General features: G+C 41.6%; 1 protein-coding gene across 3 annotated transcripts in view; it reads left to right on the top strand.

Annotated features, from left to right (window-relative positions):
- LOC132404887 (protein unc-13 homolog B-like) overlaps positions 1-13,216 on the top strand; it is a 439,816-nt gene that overhangs the window by 283,346 nt on the left and 143,254 nt on the right. The gene's annotated exons all lie outside the window — the stretch shown is intronic.

Here is a 13,216-nt window from a genome sequence, read left to right as displayed (position 1 = left end):
TTCAAGTTGAGATAGAAAGGAGTCAACAGCTGGAAAATTTCCAAGTTTGAAGGAATGGTGGTGGAGGAAAGAGAGAAAATAGCTCAAATCTATCCTTTTGAGCGACGTTGGATTATTTTGCCAATTTCAGAGCTTAGAAGCCTACAGCTGTTAGTGCAGCCCCATTGGACTCCATGAGGCACAGGCATAACCACAGCTGGCAGCACTGGCAGAGTGAAAGATGAAACTGGTGATCTAGGCCAATACCAATGTTGGGACTTCCCAAGCAAAATGTGTACATCCCATGATCTATGTTGTCATCAGGGTTGAAGATCCGCACTTTTATTCCCAGAGATCAACAAGGGTAGCCAGCAGTGTGAAGAATAAAGGGAAATTAATACAATTTTATATTCACCAAAAATTCATTACAATTGAGAAGACACATTACTTTCAGATGTAGGTAATATTTCTAATTCCAGTTTAGCAAGGCAAAATACCTGTAGAAAAGCAATTAATTTGGCCAGCTAATTAAATTGGTTTAGGAGGTTATTTCAGGTTATTAAATCCATGCCAATTTGCACAGTCCCAACCCCCTCCCTAATTTTTCCTTTAGTCAATTCTCCCCAAGTTCCAATCTGAACCCTCTCCCCACCTTCGAGATTCTACCACTGACCTATGTACTTGGGGCAATTTACATTGGCTAGTTAACCTGCCAGCCGTTGGGGTTAGAGAAGAAACTGGAGCATCCATAAAGAAACTCCCATTGTCACAAGAAGAATGTGCAAGACTCACATATATGACATTGGAGGTCAGCTTTGAACCGGAGTTATTAGAGCAGTGAGGCAGTAGCTCCAGTAGGTTCACCATCATGTTTTTTTAATCAAATCATGTAGAATTTTAGTTGTTTCCTTTAATTTATTATTTTAAAGGGATGTAATCAACTTTAAATAAAAGAATGCAACACAGGTTCTTTCAGACTTTAGGTGGTAACTGCCTCCAGATTGGCCTCAATAGCCAGACTAGGTCCACTCAGAGCCAACAGTGTCACATGGGTAGAGGGTTTGCTGTACCAGTTCACAACACCTTTGTTTTCACCTTCCTTGAAGTGAAGTGGCATTTCACTTGTATTGGGGACATCAGAACAGCCAGCTACTTAAAGCATTAACAAAAGAAATAGCAGGAGAAATGGGTAATTTGGCTTCTCATTTCTGCTCTGCCATTCGGTAAGACATGATTGATCTTTTACGTCAGTACAGTTCCCACATCAACACTTTTTACCTCAATGCGATTATACCTAAAGACATGTTTGTCATTTTCCTAGCGAAACAAGAGGCACCAGATCTTGAAATTTGGAGCAATAACATGCTGCCACAGGTGCAGCAGCATATGTGGAGGAAAAAGGGATGTGTTGATGATTTAGGTTGAGTCCCTTAGGACAGATGTTGAAGGGTTGTGTATGGAGTGGAAATATATCCCTCATCCGGAAGTGTGGAGGCAGGTGGAATAGCAACTGATAAGTGATGGGGAGGGGGTGGGGAATGATGAGCATATGGAGCCAGGTGCGAGAGGGGAAAGGATAGGCAATGTGAACAAAGGGAGAGAGAACTTGGGAAGACTGTTGGGAGTGGAAAAGGAACAGAGAGATGTGGATGAATGAAATCTGTGTCTCAGCAACTGAGCCTCTCTCCTAGCTGTCTTGGAGACTAAAATTTGAGGAGCCACAACCCCATCACTGAAATATTTACATCTCTTCTCTGTCTTGAATGACCATACCTTTAATTTAAGTCTGTGGCCCTTATTTCTAAATGCCACAATGAGGAGAAACATCAACTTTTCATCATCCCTGTCAAGAATTTCGTACATTCCAATGAAATCACCTCTTGTTCTTCTACCCTCAGGAGAGTACAGGCCTAATCAACTTGATCTGACCTTGTAGGACAAACCTGCCATCCCAGGAATGAGCCTGGTAAACTTTTGCTGCACTTTATCACAACCTTGGGTTGCAAGATCACACCTGTATACAGGATTCCAGATGTGGTCTCAGCAGGGCTCTTTATAATTGGAACTAGACAACTCACATTCAAATCCTCTTACAGTAAAGGCTGAAACACTGTTTGACTTCATAATTCATTGCTAAAGTGGTATATTAACATTGTGTGATTCTCGTACAAGGACATCTAGGATTCTTTGAGAATCAATACCATTCAAACTTTCACCATTTAAAAAATACTGTACCTCTCTTTTTCTACAAAGTGATGCCCTCGAATTCTTTTCCTCCCACAATAAAGCTGCTGTGTTCTTCCCAGTTCATTTTGTGACTCTTATATCCCTTTGGGGCCTCTCTGCAGTGGACAGCACAATGGTGTAGCTGGTGGAGTGGAAGTCCCACAACAGCAGAGAACTAGGCTTAATCCTGACTTCGGAGTTTGCATATTTTCCGAGCTTCTGCTGGGTATTCCGGTTATTGCCCCATCCCAGAAATGTGCAAATGAGATTGGCTGCTGCAAGATACCCCTAATGTGCGAGTGAGATCTGAGCTGTATGTTGCTCTGTTTCCCAGTAGAATCCCTGAAGGATCAACAGGAAGCTAATTAGAGAACAGTTAAATGTGTACCTAAACCAATTAGACTTTCATCCAATGTGGTGGAAGACATGCTATATTGACCTTGCGGTAAAGATGCATATTAACAGTACTGGCACTGTAATTCCTACAAAGCGCAATCATGAATTCAAAGAGATTCTCAGCATGAACTATCAAGAATGGGGACAATCTTCCATTAGAGCATAGAACATTGAATAGTGAAGCACATTATAGGCCCTTCAGCCCACCATGCTGTGCTCAACCTATCCTCATAAAACAGGCTTTCCAATCCAGTCAGCATCCTGGCAAAACTTCTCTACACCATCTTCAAAGTTTCCACTTTCTTCCTATAATGAGGTGACCGGAACGGAACACAATTTTCCAGGTGTGGTGTAACCAGAATTTTACAGAGCTACATTACCTCATTGCTCTTGAACTCAATCCCCCAATTAATGAAGGACAGCACACCATATGCCTTCTTAACCAGCCTATCAACCTACATGACAACTTAAGGATCCTATGACCCCTCTGTTCCTCCACACTGCTAAAGATCCTGCAATTAATCCTGTATTCTGTCTTTAAGTTTAGCTTTCCGAAGTGTATTTCTTCACACCTTTCCAGATTGAACTCCATCTGCCATTTGTCAGCCCAGTCCTATCATTGTAACCTGCGACAACCTTCCATACAATTACACCACCAACTTTTGTTTCTAATTAGGGTAGAAAATGAATGAAAAATCAACACAGCTGACTCTTAGCAATTCCTGGAAGTTGTTTATAGTATTTTATCACTGGCCTTTTATTTAAAATCCCTTCAAATTTTATCTCACCTTATTTCATATTTCCATACAACACAGCTTGAAGCCATTAGCCTATTGAGTTTATGCTGTATAAGAGGTACTTTGCAGAAACCAATTAGGCTTATGCTAGCGTGTCTTTGGAATGTGAGAATGGAGAAAAGGCTAAAATTTCTGTGTTAATCCAGTCCTATTTTCTTTGGATTTTAATACATAAGCGAAGCACTTTTCTACATTTACTACATTTACCTTTTTCCATAGGATCAATTATTTTGTTTTAATAAAAAGTGTCCCTATCAAAATGAGGTAGGAATATGAACTACATCCTCCCTCTCTTCATGCAGAAGACAAGTGTGCTGGGTCTGGACTTTTAGATAGTCTGGGACTGTGCAAGTATAGAAATCCGCGACCCTGAGATAATGATCACTGACTGTCTATAAGTGAAATTCTGTCCAAAATGAAGCTATAAGAATTGAAACAGGTCCAAAACATTAAAAAGAATCACAGAACCATTTAACTACATTCAAGCTTGATTCAAAAAAAAAGAATTTGATGCAACAATCCTTTGCAGTTGGTCACCACCATTGAAATCAATGGAAAACTTGTTTCTGTGCTAGACCTGACGAAGCACATAATGGTTGAGTAATTTCCGCACGATAACTGAGCCAACCTCTTGCTCTGTTCTTGAAATACTCCAGTCGAGTGCAGGCAGGTGAGTCAGATCGCTTTGCTTAATTAAGATTTTGTTTATTGTTACTAGATGCTCCCAACCGTGGCAGCTTCTAGGATTCAGAATCTCTAACTCTACGGAGTATGGATAGCTGGTGCAGCTCTTTTAAGGGTTCAGGACGGTCCCACTAATTGGCAATCATGTTTTGGGCACCAAGAATTGAGTATTTAAGGAACATCTGAACTGGGGTTCAGTGCTCAATGATAAGCCTAACTAAAAACACCATCTAGTGTTTTGTTTGTGTTCAATTCTCATTCCAGCTTGATAATGTGTCTCCATTCCAGCCTCGGATACTCCAGCACTTTGGCCCAAATCATCTTTATCAAAGTTTCTCATCACAGCATGATTGAGCCAACATGGATCCAGTGGGCTATCAGAGTCTCTCGGGCACTGTGGCTAGCCACAGCGAGAGGATTACCAGAGGGAGATAACACAGTCTCCAGAATGCCGTCTACCAGCTATCACAAGGAGGATGCTAGAGTCTCCTGGGTGAGGCTGTCAGTCACTCTGTGGAACCTGTACATCTTCCGACACCGGAGAAATTCAGCAAGTCCTGGGTTCTTGCTGCGGCTTCCTCGCTCATTGCTTATTGGAGTTCGAAGTCTAGCCATCCCAATTCCCTTCAAAGTGTGGAAAAGCAGCCTTCATGATCTAACTCCTGACCAGGAGTGCCTTGCCTGGGCCTCCGTGCATCAGGAACAAAGGTTGGAGATTTGTGCCGGTTCGGAGTAATTCATGGCTAGCATGAGAAAGGTGTTTTATCATCCTTCCACCGCAAAAAGAACCTTGGACTTACTGATGAAGATGCAGCAGTGAAGTCAGTCAGTGACCAACCACACTATTGAGTTCCAAACTTTGCCACAAGAGAGTGGTTGGAGCAGGGAAGCCTTGGCCATTCTGTTCCTCCAAGGACTCCACAGTGGAGATGGCCAAGATTGTCCTGGACCAGGACTTCAGAATCCATGTTTTCCCTGTGGACATTGTCGTGGATTGTGGTTCACAATTCGTGTCACATTTCTGAAGGGCGTTCTGTAAGCTGATAGGGGTAACAGCAAATCTTTCCTCTGGGTTTCACCCACAATCCAATGGCCAGATGGAGTGGACAAACCAAGATTTAGAACGTATCCCAGGATGCCTGGCCTCAGAAAGAGCAGACGAGTGCTGCGACCTATTGATGTGGGCAGAGCTCACCCACAACACCTTACAGCACTCGGTGCATGGGTTGTCACCGTTTGAGTGCCAGTTCGGTTAAGCTCTATCTCTTTTTCCGGAACAGGAGGCTGACGGTGGGCTCCCTGTGGCCAAAGGTCTCATCCAGTGCTGCAAGCAAAAATGGATTAGGGCAAGAGAGATTTTGTTGGCCTCTACATGAAAGGCAGAAACCAAGGCGAACCAATGGGGAAGGCAGGGACTCACTTAACAGCCTGGGCAGCTGGTCTGCCTGTCTGCTCATGATTTTCCTCTACAGGTAGAATCTGGAAAGTTGGTGCCCAAGTTCATTGGACCCTTCCAAGTTCCAAGAAAGTAAAGCTGGTGGCTTATGCCTTCCAGTTCCCCAAGACGCTACGGATCAATCCCACCTTCCACATCTCTAAATTAAAACCTGTCTGCACCAGCCCCTTAGCCCCACCACCACTAGCCTCATCACCACCCAGGTTTATCAAGGGGGGACTGGTTTTCATGGTGAGAAGATTTTTGGTCAGGACGTTCAGCGATACCTTATGGACTGGAAAGATTTGAATCCAGGAAGAGGTGCTTATTGCCTGGCACAGACATCTTGGTTTCAGCTCTCATCCTCGACTACCATCAATGCCTTTCTAAGCAGACAGGGCTGTCAGGCGTTGGCCATAGGGGTGGGTGTCCTGTTATGAGATGCTCCCAACTGCACCAGCTTCTGGAATTTAGATGAACTACTCTCCAGAGTATGGATAGGTGGTGTGGCCCCTTTAAGGGTTCAGGACAGTCCCGCTAATTGGCAATCATATTTTCAATACCAAGAATTGACTATTTCAGGAGCACCTGAGCTAAGGTTCGGTACTCAATCATAAGCCTAACTAGAGATATTGTCTCGTGTTTTGTTTTTGCTCAGTTCTTGTTTCAGTTTGACACTGTCTCGATTCCAGCATTTGGGTCCAACAACCCTTGTCAAGATCTCTCATCAGTTTATAATATCTAATTTTAGTGATGGAATGTAACATTTCCTTCTGGATTGCAACCATATGCAATAGTCCAGCACCATCCACATTTGTTGAAGCTCTCATTCAACACAAGCATGTAGTACTCTTCTTAAAATTGATTGAAGAATATAAAAATAGCTTTGTGCAGATTTATATATTGCATCATAACAGCAAGGTCATTAATTTGTGAAGAAAGCTCAAAGGGCTTTTTTAAAAATTTACTAGGTCCAGCAGTTGCATCTTGTGTTACTTTTGCTAAGCCTATTCATGTAAATGTTGCAAATCAGAATATCGATTTGAATAAATATTTGTAAAAAATAAATTTCAGCAATTTGTGATTTAATAGTTTAGTATAAATTGAAATAACATTGAGTTCAAAACGTAATTTCATTACAAACTTTAAAAATATTTGTTCACAATGCTTTATTCATATTTTAGTTTTCATAAGTTGTGTGCCAATTACATTATATGAACTCCAGCTTCCTTGTAGACCTAAAATGAATGAAATTCAGAAAATTGAGATTTTTGTGTTACTTAAGAACAGATGGTTGACAAAATTAAAATGTTTGTTTTTAATATATGATGTGAGAAAATTGGCTGCTCATCAGACACATGGCAGGAATCTTTATCAGTCTGACAGATAAAATGCAGGTTCATTGACATTTCTTCATGTCAGAGAATTTATTTCTTCTTTGGAAGTTGGTAACTGAGGTTATTTAAAGAGACTCAGAGTGCGCTAATTAGAAATGGGAACTGGGCAGGTAATTTTCTTTTAAGATACTGTGGGACAAAAGCTATCCACAAAATTGAGGAATTCAGATTTTCAAAGATTTGTTTGTGCTCATGATGGAAAAGCTCTCATTAATGTCTCTCAAGTTGACACGTAGTGGCTTTTCTTATAAATGGAAGGAAGGATGTTTCCTATGATGGGCGTGTCTAAGATTAGATGACACAGCCTCAGAATAGAGGGATATCCTTTTAGAATGGAGATGATGAGGAATTTCTTCAATCATAGAGTGGTGAATCTGTGGAATTCTTTGTCACAGCAGCTATGAAGGCCAAGTCTTTATGTATGTTTAAGGCAGAGGTGGATAGATCCTTGAATAGTCAGGACATGAAGGTATATGGGGAGAAGGCAGGAGACTGGGGCTGAGAGGAAAACTGGATCAGCCATGATGAAATGGCAGAGCAGACCTGATGGGCCAAATGACCTATTTCTGCTTCTATACCTTATGGTTTTATGGTCTTAATTTCATAATGTAGATTTCTAGCAGATGTCCTTACATTATTTGCTGTCATGACTGGTGATGATGTCCTTTTTTACTTCCCTATTGTCATTGTTTCAGTGTTTAGTTTGTTTCCGTCTACTATTAATTTTAATGTCTTTACTTCATTCATTTCACGTTCTATAGGTAAATGTCTTCAAATTGCAGTTTAACTGTTTCCACTGTGGGTTTCCCTATTCTGGTCCATGGATTGATTTCTCTGACAGACAAGGGGTGCCCAAGTTCCATTTGATAAATTTCTCTCTAGTGCAGACTCAAGAGACTGCTGATGGTGGAATCTGGGACAAAAAAAAAACAGATTTCTGAAAGAACTCAGTTGGTCAAGTGGCATCAAAGGCAAAAGGATGGTTGACACTTTCAGTTGAGACCCCACATCAGAACTGAGAGGGTGGAGGAGAGGTAGCTGGGATAAATGAGATTTGTGGTCTGCTGAGGGCGAGATCTGTGCGGTCAAGACCTGAAATCCCGAATCCTCCAAGAAGTACAGGTACAACATATGGACAGCCTTTATGAAAGCAAAAAATCCATTTCTGTGTGAAAATAGAGACACAAATGGATACATGACAACTATGGCATGGCTTGCATGCTATTACTTCCAATGAGGCGAAATATCACAATATAAATGGCAGTGATGTTTCACTCCCCAATAAGTTGAATGCCTTCCATGCAGGCTTTGAATTAGCACTACACCTGTGTGAATCCCCAAGCACCCAGTTACCCTGTGACCTCTATCTCAGAGGCTGATATGTCAAAACATCCTTCAAGACAGTTAAACCTGCAAGCCACCAGGCCTTGATTGTATACTTGCCCAGGTATTGAAGACCAGTTCTGACAAACTGACTGGAGTGTTTAAGGGTATCTTCAACCTCTCACTGCTTCAAAGGAACAACAATATACTGGCACCCAAGAAGAGCAGGGTGAGCTGCCTCAACGACCTTTGACTGTTGGTACTCACATGTACAATAATGAAATGCTTCAAGATGTTGATCGTGGTTGGAATTAACTCCTGCCTAACCAAGGGTCTGAACTCACTGCAATTCCTGCAACAGGTCTACAGCTTTGGAGAACCTAGACAACAGCAAAATACATGTCAAGCTGCTGTTTACCATTGTCCCTTCAGTATTAATCACCAAGCTTCAAAACCTGGCCCTACATGCATCCCTTTGCAGCTGGATCCTCAACAAACTCATTGAGATACCATAGTCAGTACAGATCAGTGATTAATATCCTCCTCACTGACAGTCAACAGAGGTGTACCACATGGGCATGTGCTTAGCCCACAACCCTAATCTCTCTACACTTATGGCAGTGTGGTCAAGCACAGCCAAAACACCATCTGCAAGTTTGCAGATGGCATCACTGATATATTGGTAAAAATTCAGATGACAGCAAGGAGGTGTACAGGAGTGAGATGGATTGGCTGGTTGGGTGGTATCACAACAACCTGAGACTCACCTTCAGCAAGACCAAGGAATTGATTGTAGACTTCATGAAAGGGTAGTGAGGGGAACGTGTACCTGTGCTCATTGAGAGATCAGCCGTGGAAAAGTTGAGCAAATATGTTTCTCAGTATCAACATCTTGGAGAATCTGTCCTGGACCCAGCACGTCAATACAATCATGAAACAGACATGACAGTAGCTCTACTTCATAGGGAGTTTGGGGAGGTTTGGCATGCCACCCAAGACTCTTATAAAATTCTAGAGATCTACGGTGGTGTGCATTTTTTCTGTTTGCATCAAAGCCTGGTATGGTGCTTCCAATGTGCAGGATGACAGGTGGCTGCAGAGAGTTACATACTCAGCCATCTGGACATGCACATGAACATGCACCCTTGGAGTTCATCTGGTATAATAGTACATCCCCAGTGATTTCCAGCTTGTACTTTCCCAGATGTGCACATTTTAATTGCTCTTGCAGTTTTATCATCAAGAATATCGTCATGTTTTCCACACACCCTAGTTGCAGGTGAGCATACGTCCCAGTATTTCTTGTTGTAAATTAATACAGTGCCTATACAAAGTATTCACCCCCTTGAAAGTTTTCATATTTTATTGTTTTATAGTATTCAATTACAGTGGATTTAATTTGGCTTTTTTGACACTGATCAACAGAAAAAGATAACTTGGTGTCAAAGACAAAACAGATCTCAGTGATCTAAATTAATTACAAATATAAAACACAAAATGATTGATTACAGAATTACTCAGCCCCTTCAAGTCAGTATTTAGTAGAAGTACCTTTGACAGCAATAACAGCTTTGAATCTGTGTGGACAGGTCTCTCAGCTTTACACATGTGGACACTGCAATCTTTTCCTCCATTCTTCTTTACAAAACTGTTCACGCTCTGTCAGATTGCATGTGGATCATGAGTGAACAGCCGTTTTCAAATCCAGCTATAAATTCTCAATTGGATTGAGGTCTGAACTCTGACTTTGCTAGTCCAGAATATTAACTTTGTTGTTTTTAAGCCATTCCTGTGTAGCTTTGGCTCTATGCTTTTGAGGTCATTGTCTTGCTGGAAAACAAATCTTCTCCCAAGCTGCAGTTCTCTTGCGACTGCATCAGGTTTTCCTCTAGGATTTTGTTGCATTTATTTTGCCCTCTACCTTTGCCAGACTTCCAGGGCCTGCTGCAGCCACCACCATGCTTCACGGTAAGGATGGTGTGTTTTGGATGGCATACAACATTTGGTCTATGCCAAACATAGCATTTAGTCTGATGGCCAAAAGGCTCAATTTTGGTTTCATCAGACCATAGATCCTTCTTCCACTTGACTTCAGAGCCTCCCAGATGCCTTCTGGCAAACTCTAGCCGAGATTTCATGTGAGTTTTTTTTCTAACAGTGGCTTTCTCTCTGCCATTCTCACATTAAGCTGCAACTGGTGAAGCACCTGGGCAACAGTTGTATGTAGTCTCTCCCGTCTGAGCCACTGAAGCTTGAAATTCTTCCAGAATTGCTATATGTCTCTTGGTGGCCTCCCTTGCTAGTCCCCTTCTTGAACGTTCACTCAGTTTGGGACACGGACTGTTCCGGGCAGATTTACAGCTGTGCCATATTCTTTCCATTTCTTGATGATAGACTTAACTGTCTTCCAAGAGACATTCAGTGGCTTGGAGATGTTCTTGTATCCATCTTCTGACTTGTGCTTTTCAGTAATCTTTTTGTGGAGTTTCTTGGAGTGTTCTTTTGTCTTCATGATGTAGTTTTTGCCAGGATACTGACTCACCAGCAGCTGGACCTTCCAGCTACAGGTGTATTTTTACTACAATCAATTGAAACACCTTGACTGCACATGGTGATCTCCATTTAACTAATTATGTGACTTCTAAAACCAAATGGTTGCACCAGTGGTGATTTGGTGGGCCATGGTCCTTTTCATGGGTTCACTCTCTAGAAGATTGTTCTGATGTCTGCAATGTTGGTCGTGGATACAAGCTGTGCAGAGTGTCAGTGTAGTGGAGACATAATATTTCTCTTCTAATCAAAATCTGCATAGAATGTATTTAGCTTGTCAGGATGAGATGTACTATTGTCAGCAATAACCAGTTGCAGCATGTAAGCCCTCCCGCAACTGACGGCTGGTCCTGGACTTGATTTTAGAGTGGCATTATTTCTTGGCATTGATGTGGACTTGAATAGGGAGTGAACCTCTTAGTTCATTTGTAGATTTTGGTTTGGGAATACCCTAGCTGATCTTGCAGTGGAGGAATAGTGGTTGCTATAACTATAACTATGCCATTGAGCCTGAATGAAGTACAGTATAATATCAGGACAACTGCTGTTTGTTTTCCTCTTGGCAGAAGTAGATTGATCAGAGATGAAGCTTTGTAAATCTCAAGGTTTCCCCCTATTTCTCCCTTTCTACAGCTAGGCAGACTCATATCGTTCGTCCTTATAATCAATATGGCAATATAGCTGTTGTTACCTTAAGTCAACCCAGAACCAACCAGGAGATCTTTATATCAATATTTTGTGTCTCATTTTGACAATTCCCAGAAACTTTGTTTCCTCACCCCTTCTATTATTTCCTGTTACCATTCCTTAATGCTTTCAATTAGTCTCACAATAAGTGTAGCATGGTAACATAGCGGTTAGTGTAAAACTATTACAGCCCCAGTGACTCGGATTCAGTTCTACTACTGTCTATAACAGCATGGTCCTTCCTGTGACAGCATGATTTTCCTCCAGGTGCTCTGGTTTCTTCTCGCGTTCCAAAGGTGCAGAAAGGGTTAGAAGGATAATTATCCACATAGGTGTAATTGAGTGGCAGGGGCTTGTTGAACTGGAAGGGCCTGGTACCATGTTGTATCTCTAAATAAAAATAAAATGTAACAAAATGCCTCCATATCCTATCTCTTATTGGTGCTTTATCTTCACGAAAGGTAGGAGATCCACCTGGGAGCCTCATGGTCCTACAAGTCTGTTTATCCACTTTCAGTCTTGTCTGGGATTGTTCTTCCTTGCATAAAATTTATAGGAGGAACATGTACCCATCTTTTGCCAGTCTGTTCTATGCTCTTTATTGTGACAGTCTTTAATATCCAGTTTTTCTGATCTACCTTGCCCAAAGGCTTGGGGATGATAAAGTATATGGAGCTATTTAATCCTTAGCGGCTGGCATATCGTTCTCATCACTTTTGAAGGGGATTTCCCCATCTAGCTTTTACTTCTTTGTTCATATTTGTTGCTACAGTTCAGGCAGAGCAGTCTGCATCCACATCCATGATTACAAGGCAATATTTCTTAACCCTCGACTATTATGTTGGGCTCTGGAAAATTGATCTGTAACTTTTCCAGGAATCTTTAGACTTTGATTGATTAGCCAATTTAAACCTGAAGGCATTGACTGCATTGTTTCATTAAAAAAAGTCTCTGACTGCATTTGACAGTATCCTAATCTATTTCTGGTTATCACCAAATATACCGCAAGACACCATGTTCTTTCCTTGGTGGTTGGTCCTGTGGAATGTATTTTTCAAATTCCACACTATATTCTTCCCTCCACATGTAAAATATCAGTTCACTGCTACAGCCCCCTTTTTCCCCCAATTCATTTTGCTCTTCCTGGGGTGTATCTTCACGCAGCCTTATAACATGATTTTTTTCAGAGCCAATGACACAAAAGTTGGGGATCTGTTGCTGTTAGCATCTTTCGCTGCCTTATCTGCCCATTGGTTCTTTTGTTGGATGGGATCATTGGTTTTGAGGTGGAGTCTGATCTTTGGAACTGCAAACTCTGTTGGAAGTCCTGTCACTTCTACCAGAAATTACAAACATTAGCATAACCTTTCACTGATGTCACTTCTTGTACCTTTGGCCTACATGTCATGTACTTGTACACAATACCGAAGGCACGTCAACAATTTAAATAAGTTTTGGAAATTGCTACCATGTCTTTGTGAATGAAGTCTGCCTCCCTTTCAGCCCAGTACTGTCTGACGTGGATCTCAGTTTGCTGGTATTCCCCAGTGCAGTCAGAACATGGCAGTTAAGAAGAATGATTTATCCATTTTTTCATCATCACTCAACTAGCCCTTATTACCCAGGCTGTGTAATCGGAGTTTCCCCCTGACCTTTTGGTAGAGTGATATGTTTCTAAGTTGCCGTGTAGTGATTTCTTATTACCACCGTGCAAATGAAGCACCTGTCTATATCCAGCAGCT

Source organism: Hypanus sabinus, chromosome 14 (assembly GCF_030144855.1).
Source record: "Hypanus sabinus isolate sHypSab1 chromosome 14, sHypSab1.hap1, whole genome shotgun sequence".
In the NCBI taxonomy this organism is placed as follows: domain Eukaryota; kingdom Metazoa; phylum Chordata; class Chondrichthyes; order Myliobatiformes; family Dasyatidae; genus Hypanus; species Hypanus sabinus.
This window is presented reverse-complemented; position numbering and strand designations above follow the sequence as displayed.